The sequence below is a fragment of the Dasypus novemcinctus genome, chromosome 15, assembly GCF_030445035.2.
Source record: "Dasypus novemcinctus isolate mDasNov1 chromosome 15, mDasNov1.1.hap2, whole genome shotgun sequence".
NCBI lineage: Eukaryota > Metazoa > Chordata > Mammalia > Cingulata > Dasypodidae > Dasypus > Dasypus novemcinctus.
The window spans coordinates 77,078,158-77,085,444 of NC_080687.1; positions in this window are offsets into that span (position 1 = coordinate 77,078,158).

The window sequence follows — 7,287 nt, forward strand, 5'->3', positions numbered from 1 at the left end:
AAAGTGTGATTCCAGAGACTTAAGGCTTTGGTTAGTTGATCACAGTGTTCTCAGAAAAGATGAGCACTTTTCAAAAATCTTCTTTGATCAGTATAAGCTGAAAAGGTCTAGGTCGAGTGAACAGAAAGCTTAATGTGAATCACCAAAAGAGAGAGTCAAGGCACATTAATCAATTCCTATGCATGAATCGGTTTACAGACCCAGAACCCCTTGAATAAAGGGAAGGTATGGTATCCTTGAAGAAAAACCCCACTATACTCACAAAAAGTTACACTGTTAACATTTCCTAAAGGAAATGACAACATTTTACCCAGGTGACAGTGTTGGAGGAAAGAAAATAATCAGACTTCCTGGAGATTATTGAGCATAAGCTATGAACTGACACTAATTTCAAGAGACCCAAAGGTCACTGTGGAGCACCAGTCAAAGTAGAGACTTATGAAGATCAAGTGATGAAAAAGTTTTAAATCAGATCCACCTCACAATGAATCAACTGAGTCCCCAAATCCATCCTGTGGTTATTTCCCCAGTTCCAGAGAGCACAATTAGAATAGACATGTTGGACAAATGGCATAATCCCCACATCGGTTCCTAGACCTCTGGAGTGAAGGATATTGTGGTAGAAAATGTCATGTGAAAGCCAATAATTCTGCCTATGCATAACAGAATAGTAAACCACAAGCAATACCATATTTCTGGAGGAAATGAAGAGATGAGTCCACCATGAAGGACATGAAGGATGCAGGGAGAAGCAGGATGATTCCTACCACATCCCTGTTCAACTCTCATATGGGGTCTGAGAAAATATGAGAAAACAAATGACTCTTGGAGGAGAGCAGTGGATTATTGTAAGCTGAAGGAGATGGCTAGTACAACTGTAGTTCTTCCAGATGTGGTATCTGCCTTAGCACTTCAACACACCAGCTGCTAGCTGGTATGCAGCTCTTGAGCTGACAATTCCTTTTTTTCCTGATACGTTTTATTAAAGACCACCAAAAGCAGTTTTCTTTCATCTGACAAGGCCAGCAGTAGACCTTTATTGTCCCACTTTAGGTGCACATCAATTCTTCTGCCCTGTTTCTATTTTAGGGTTCAGGGACCTTGGTCCATTTTCCTTTCATAAGACATCACACAGGTCATTGAAAACATTATGCTGATTAGAACTAGTGAATAAGAAGAAGCAACTGCCCTAAACTTACTGGTAATAAATTTGCATCAGAAAATGGGAGATAAATCCATCAAAAATTCAGGAGCCGCCACTTCAGTGAAATTTCAAGACATATAATGTGATATTCCTTCTAGATGAAGGGTAATTTGTTCCTTGTGGGCTTTCCTATAAATGAAGAGGCACAATGCCTCATGGCTGTTTTTGGATTCTGCAGGCAACAGATTCCTTATTTGAGTATGATAAGCTGACCAATTACCAGACATCCCAAAATCTGCTGCTTTTGAATGGAGCCCAGAACAAGAAAACACTGTGCATCAAGTCCAGGCTGCCATGAAAGCATCTCTGCAACTTGAGCATATAATCCAGCAGATCCAGTGAAGCTTGAAGAGTCAGTGGCAGATAGAGATATTGTTTGGAGTCTTTAGAAATCCACTATAGGACAATCACAGAGCAGACTCTTAATAGAAAAATGCTGCCATCCTCTGTAGATAACTACTGTCCCTTTAAGGTTTTTGGATTTATACTGGACTTCTGTTCAAGCCAACTAGTCTTTGGTATTTTGCTCCAACAGCTCTAGCTGCTTTTGCCTTAGTACTGGGCCTTAGTAGTGACTGAACGCTTAATCATGGGTCACCAAGTGGTCATATAAGATGAGCTGTCAATCATTAACTAGATGTTGTCTCATCCACCAAGCTATAATGGTGGGCATGCACAATAAACCATCTTCAAATAGAAGTGATATATATGAATTTGGACTTAAAAGAAATCTCAGTCCTGGTTTACAGATGGTTCTGTACAATATACAAGCCCCACCTGAAAGTGGGCAGCTATAGCACTAAAATCCCTTTCTGAGACATTCCTGAAGATCAGCAAAGAAGGGAAATCATTCCAGCAGGCAGACTTTTGAGCAATGCACTTTACTGTTCATTTTTCTTGCAGAAGAATTGACCAGAGGAATGAGTAGATACCAATTCATGGACTGGCCAATGGTTTGGCTTCATGGTTAGGGACTTGGAAGGAATATATTTGGAAAAGTGGTGATAAAGACCTCTTAGAAGAGGTCTGTGGATAGAATTCTCAGAATTAACTAAAGTCTGAAGATTTTTGTGTCCCTTGTGAAAGACCACTAGCAAAGCAGAAGTTTAGTAATTAAGTGGATAGGAAGGCCCCTAATGCATGTACCAGTGACACTTTTCCCCATCCATTCCTGTCATTGTCCAATAGGCTCAAGAACAATGTGGTTTGGTGGCAGGAAGGAGATTATACATGGGCTTAGAAACATGGACTTCAAGTTCCACTTGGTTATAGCTATTCTTCCAGCAGCAGAGAATAATACTTAGACACTGATATTGCACCATTTCCTAGGTTATTTAGCCAGCTACCTGGTGGCAGGTTGATTACATTTAATAGCTTCCATTATGAAAAGGGCAGTGTTTTCTTCTTACAGGAGTAGACACTTACTTTGGATACGCTTTTGTCATCCCTGAATGCAATACTTCTGCCAAACCACCATCCATATACTTATAGCATGCCTATCCACCATCAAGATATTCCACACATTATTGCTTCCTATCAAGGATCACAATTCACAATAAAATGAAGTGCAGCAGTGGGCATATGCTCATGGAATTCACTAATCTTACCAAGTTCCCCATCACACTGAAGCAAATGGATTTGTGAATAGTGGAATGGTCTCCTTTAAACATAATTATAGAGCTAGGTAGGTGGCAATATCTTGCAATGTTCTGCAAAAGTTGTATATGCTCTAAATCAACACCCAAAATACAGTACTTTTTCTTCCATAGACAGGATTCACATGTTCAGGAATCAAGGGGTGGAAATGGGAGTGGCACCAGTTACTATTACTCCTAGTGATCAACTACTACAATTTTTGCTTTCTTTCCCCATGATCTTATATTCTGCTTATTTAGAGGTCTTACTTCCAAAGGAAGTAGTGCTTCCCCCAGGATACACAACGTTTCCTTTGAACTGGAAGTTCAAACTGTCACCCACCCATTTTGGGCTCCTCTTGCCTCTGAATCAAAAGAGGAGAAAGAGAGTTATTGTACAGGTTGTTGTGATTGCTCCTCATTATAAAGGTGAAATTGGACTGATAAACACAATAGAGGTAAGGAAAATTATGCCTGAAGTACTAGAAATTCCTTAGGGCATTTTTAATACTAACATGTTCTTTGGTTAAAGTCATTGGAAAATTAAACAGTCTGATTTAGGAAGGACTACTAATGGCTCTGATCCTTTAAGAATGGTTTGTGTCCAAGTGTGACAGTTTACTATTGTGAATTCAAGAACAGATTTTTCTTGAACTAATCCATTCCTGTGGGTGTGAAGCCCTTTGATTGCATTAGATTCTATTAAGGGGCCTTAATTAGATAGTTGATTGGATTGCTTTAGATAGGGTTATGCCAGTGAGGCATGACCAAGTTTGGGTCTCCTCCCTCTCACTGGAGCCTTACATAAATGGAGACATAGTGAGGAGACACACAGAAAAGGGAGTTATGCCATTGTGACCCAGCCATGTGAGACAGAGGACCACAGGAAGACAGAGATGCCCCAAGAGATGGGAAGAGGTCATGGAGTCTGAAATAAGCAGGGAACGGAAACATGGAAAGCAACCCCTAAGGGGCTGGGGCCACAGAGTAGCTCAAGACTGAGGAGACAAGCCTGGGCACATGACTGATGGCTCACAGCTGAACTCAGGGAGAAAGTAGAACAACAGAGACTGAGAAAGGAGGACAGGGAGAGACAAGCCATGTGGCTGATCATCCACAGCTGAGCTCCAGGAGATGATGAATTTTGAGGGAAAGGCAGGGACATCAGCAGAGATTGGCTTCCATCTTACCTTGCCACATAGTAGGACTACAGGATCTGCCAGCAGATGACTTTGGTGAGAAAGCATCTCTGATGGTACCTTAATTTGATTTCACAGCTTCAGAACTGTAAGTTTTACCTTAATAAATTTCCCATTAAAAAAGTCAACCCATTTGTGGTATGTTGCATTGGCAGCCTTGTGGCAAACTAAAACACTATACAAGGCACCACAAGTAGGTGGTGTGCTAAAAGCAGAGAAAATGTGGAATGGGTGGAGGAAGAAGGTAGTTATAAATATCTGCTGTGACCATTGGAACAGTTGAGGAAATGGGGAATGTGATTGACTATGAATATTTCTCCCTTATAGTCTCTTGAATCTGTTTAGATATATGTGTTTATTGGAGTAAAAAGGAGGGATATGGTGAAAAAAATATTTATATTTTGAAAGCTGATCATGAAAAATAAAATATAAATATTAAAGATGATACCAAAAACTGATTTGGCTTAAACCTTCCAAATAAAATATTTTCAAATTAGCAAATTTGGTACTTTTAGAGAGGAATTATACCTAAAATGTTCAAATATGTTTCAATGGTTATAACATTTTTAAAAATTACAAAAATGCCTTAATATTTCAACACAATAAAAATGTGTAAGCAATACATCTGTAAAGCATCCTTTGTTCTGGACACACTGGGAAGTTTTGCACACTAATTTTGCCTTTAAATAGAATACGTGATTGAACACTTATTTGACATATCAAGATCTTTCCAATATCTTCTAAAGGATGTGTGTGTGGGAGTGTTTATCAATATAACATTGGGCTATCTTTCTTTTCCATTCATCTTATAGGATAAATTGTATTAATAATACTTAACATTTTATCACAGTATTTAAGCTACAGCATATCAAGAAAAGAGTGGACATCATACAAGGGCTTGCATCCTCTTCTGGAGAAAGGATTACTTGTATCATGTTGACTGAAATATGACTTTGTTGTTGTTTTTCTTTGGGCATTTAAGTGTACTTCAAGAAAGTCTGTATGGGTGCCAAGTTGAGAAAGGGTGAACGGTGATTATTAGGCTTTGTCTGCTTAGCTAGGCTACAGTACTCAGTCACTTAAACAAAACTTGGTGTTACTATGAAGATATATAGATGGGGTTAACACTTGCCTTTAAGGAAAAGAGCTCATCCAATCAGTTGAATGAGATATCCAAGGCAAGAAAAAAACTCTGCTTCAAGATTGCAACGTAAATTCTGCTGGTGTTTCCAGACTGTTGGCCTACCTATATATTGCAGAACTGATAATTTTCAACTGTGTGAGCCAATTCCTTAAAATAAATCTATAGGTTCTGTTTCTTTAAAGAACCCTGACTGACACATGTACAATCTCTTACAATTCAGTACTTTATTGTTAATTCCTCCTTAGGCCCAAAATTATAAAATGTTAAAAATAAATTTCTCCTCTAAATTTGGCATTCCTGCTACAAAATACATTATTCTTTTATTTCAAAAATATGTTTTCTGGTTTCTCTGCAATTATAGCTTATTATTAATATCACTGATAAATTTCTTTAATATAAACTAATTTTTTATTTTAATTTTTCATGATTAAAAAATATCCTTTGACTGACAGACTAACATAGATGACCAAATTTAGGTTCTTGGGTATTAGAAAATCCTTAAAAATAGCCAGGGATTTGGATAGATTTTGGCCAGCTATGAATTCTTCTGATCATTCTTTAGTTCCACATGTGTAATTCTTGAAACCAGAGGAATGTCTTTCAGAATCTGTCAACTTAATTATTGGGTGGAAAAATATATAATATATAAAGAAAAATATTTTTTCTTATCCTTAATCTCACCATCTTCTTATTTTAAAAATATTTTCCTTTAAAAAACATGATTTCATTTCTTTTGTATGTAACATGAAAGCCCAGTTGTCAGAAATTTGGAATTGTCCTGTCTCTCCTGTCTGCACAGTAAGACTAATTTTTCATATTCCTTCCTGCATGAAGCATTGATGACATTTACTTAAAGAAAGTACTGAAAATTTTATTTCTTCTCCTAAATGTATTATTTTTAATGTATATAGAGTTCCTTATGACTTTGACACAATTCAGCTATAAAATCCTATTCATTGTTTTAACGTACAAATAACAAAACCCTTATTTTCATTATCTAATATCAATCTATAGCACTCATGCTATTTGGAATAATGTTCTGCTTTGTACTAATGCTCAGAGGGAGTCCATAGTTTTAGAATAATGTTCAGGGACTTTAAGCTGACATAACATAATTATATTGAATCTTGATGGATTGGTATCATGTAAAACCTTGCATTGTAAAATTTGGGGGCAAAATTGCAATATAAATATCATGACATTGTGATATATGAACATACCCTGAGGGAAAAATACAATTATCTGGCAAGCGTTTTTTTCCCCCCATCTCCATGCTAAATGATACAGTACTGGATTTCATTATTATAGTTATATCATTCTATGTATTTATATTTAATCCACTACACTGATATAAAATGTTACATGGTAAAGTGACTGTTTTACCTTTCTCATCTATTAATGCATTTCTATGACTAAATTATTTTGATAATGTTTTTCTGGGCATAATCATAAACAGTTCCTTGCTTGTGAGAAGGTAAGATGTTAAAAACTAAAATACATTATGCAAACTATAAAATTAAATCTAATTTAATATTGAATCCCTAAATTCAATCTTTTAAACCCTTAAATTTGCATGTAGGAGATCAATAAATATTCTTTCTCTTTCCGCATTTTACCCTTAACTTACTGGTAATTATTGAAAAATGTATGCTATCAAGTTAATACATTGTTAATTAGAAAGAATAATCTTTTCATAACATTTTGAAATTGAAAAATTAGGGGAAAGTTTATAAAGTTGATAACAACAGTATAGAAAATGATGGCTTATTAAAATTTCTATTGTATACTTTCCCTCAAGTAGGAATTCTGCATTATCATAAATGCATATTATTTTTGTCAGCCTTTTTAAAGTCCATTTCAGAGAATGAATAAATACTGTTTACTATTTTGACCCTTCAAAAGTGTTTCTCTAAAATTAGAAGAATGAATACCACTATTACATGGTCCCAGAAATATTTTCTATAATTTAAGAATGTCATTTAAAGCAACGCTTTTTATTTAACTTCAGATCTCCTTAAAAATCTGTTCTTCCTGCCAGTCACTGAAGAATAAATATTACATAACCTCACTGATATGACTTAAGCAAATTGAACAGATTCACAGAGC